General features: G+C 48.7%; 1 non-coding gene across 1 annotated transcript; it reads left to right on the forward strand.

The window, feature by feature from the left end:
• The first annotated feature begins 440 nt into the window (after positions 1 to 440).
• On the forward strand, positions 441 to 513 carry trnak-cuu (transfer RNA lysine (anticodon CUU)). The gene has a single exon. It is a non-coding gene; the product is annotated as a tRNA-Lys (tRNA).
• Positions 514 to 2,179: the final 1,666 nt, after the last annotated feature.

The raw sequence follows: 2,179 nt of genomic DNA on the forward strand, positions 1-2,179 counted from the left end.
GCCTAGAATGAGTGTCACACAAGCCCAGCTAGCTCAGGTGGGAGAGCATGAGACACTTAGTCTTAGTGACCTGGGTTTGAGCCCCACATTGGGTCATTCTGTTACTTTTCGGCAGCTTTCATTTGGGTTCATCCAGCAGACCAAGTGAGACATAAGTTCAGCATTTCTACCACAGTTGGTATGGTTAGTCTGAGTCTCTGTGTCACAATCGTTTAGCGCGTTCGGCTGTTAACCGAAAAGGTTGTTGCTTTGAGGCCCATCCAGGACGAACGAAGGCTTTTGCTGCCTTGCAACTGCTAACTCGTGCACCGGGCAATGATCCTGGGCCACGTGCTGTCTGGCGTTACAAGATGACATCAGGATTTAGCAGAAGTTTGTTGTCCAGTGCCTGGATCGGCCAAGTTACTTATGCCAGTTTACTTGGAATGAATGTATCAGAAGCCTGGCTAGCTCAGTCGGTAGAGCATGAGACTCTTAATCTCAGGGTCGTGGGTTCGAGCCCCACGTTGGGCGTTTCTGTTACTTTTCTCTCTATCTCTTTTCGGCAGCTTTCATTTGGATTCTTCGAGCATACCTATTGAGACAAAGTTCAGCATTTCTACTACAGTTGCAAAGCTCTCTAAGTCTCTGTGGCGCAATCGGTTAGCGAGTTCAGCTGTTAACTGAAAGGTTGTTGCTTTGAGCCCACCCAGGGACGAACCAAGCTTTTGCTGCCTTGCAACTGCTAACACGTGCACCAGGCAATGATCCTGGGCCACGTGCTGTCTGGGTTACAAGATGACATCAGGATTTAGCAGAAGTTTGTTGTCCAGTGCCTAGGTCGGGCCAAGTACTTGTTCCAGTTGACTTAAAATCAGCATCAAACTTTACACTGGTAGTGAAGGTATTGATCAAAACAGTGCCTAGAATGAGTGTCACACAAGCCCTGCTAGCTCAGGTGGGAGAGCATGAGACACTTAGTCTCAGTGACCTGGGTTTGAGCCCCACGTTAGGTGATTCTGTTACCTTTCTCTCTCTCTTTTCGGCAGCTTTCATTTAGGGTTCAACCAGCAGACCAAGTGAGACAAAGTTCAGCATTTCTACCACAGTTGGTATGGTTAGTCCTGATCTCTGTGTCACAATCGGTCAGCGCGTTCGGCTGTTAACCGAAAGGTTGTTGCTTTGAGCCCATCCAGGGACGAACGAAGGCTTTTGCTGCCTTGCCAACTGCTAACCACGTGCACCGGGCAATGATCCTGGGCCACGTGCTGTCTGGCGTTACAAGATGACATCAGGATTTAGCAGAAGTTTGTTGTCCAGTGCCTAGATCGGCCAAGTTACTTATGCCAGTTTACTTAGAATGAATGTATCAGAAGCCCGGCTAGCTCAGTCGGTGGAGCATGAGACTCTTAATCTCAGGGTCGTGGGTTCGAGCCCCACGTTGGGGCGTTTCTGTTACTTTTCTCTCTCTCTCTTTTCGGCAGCTTTCATTTGGATTCTTCGAGCATACCTATTGAGACAAAGTTCAGCATTTCTACTACAGTTGCAATGCTCTCTAAGTCTCTGTGGCGCAATCGGTTAGCGAGTTCAGCTGTTAACTGAAAGGTGTTGCTTTGAGCCCACCCAGGGACGAACGAAGGCTTTTGCTGCCTTACAACTGCTAAACACGTGCGCCAGGCAATGATCCTGGGACACGTGCTGTCTGGCGTTACAAGATGACATCAGGATTTAGCAGAAGTTTGTTGTCCAGTTGCCTAGGTCGGCCAAGTTACTTGTTCCAATTGACTAAAATCAGCATCAAACTTTACACTGGTTAGTGAAGGTATTGAGCAAAACAGTGCCTAGAATGAGTGTCTCAGAAGCCCGGCTAGCTCAGAGTGGGAGAGCATGAGACACTTAGTCCTCAGTGACCTGGGTTTGAGCCCCACGTTGGGTGTTTCTGTTACCTTTCTCTCTCTCTTTTCGGCAGCTTTCATTTGGGTTCTCCAGCAGACCAAAGTGAGACAAAGTTTAGCATTTCTACCACAGTTGGTATGGTTAGTCTGAGTCTCTGTGTCACAATCGGTTAGCGCGTTCGGCTGTTAACCGAAAGGTTGTTGCTTTGAGCCCATCCAGGGACGAAGAAGGCTTTTGCTGCCTTGCAACTGCTAACACGTGCACCGGGCAATGATCCTGGGCCACGTGCTGTCTGGCGTTACAA

Source organism: Danio aesculapii, unplaced genomic scaffold (assembly GCF_903798145.1).
Source record: "Danio aesculapii unplaced genomic scaffold, fDanAes4.1, whole genome shotgun sequence".
Classification (NCBI taxonomy): Eukaryota; Metazoa; Chordata; class Actinopteri; order Cypriniformes; family Danionidae; genus Danio; species Danio aesculapii.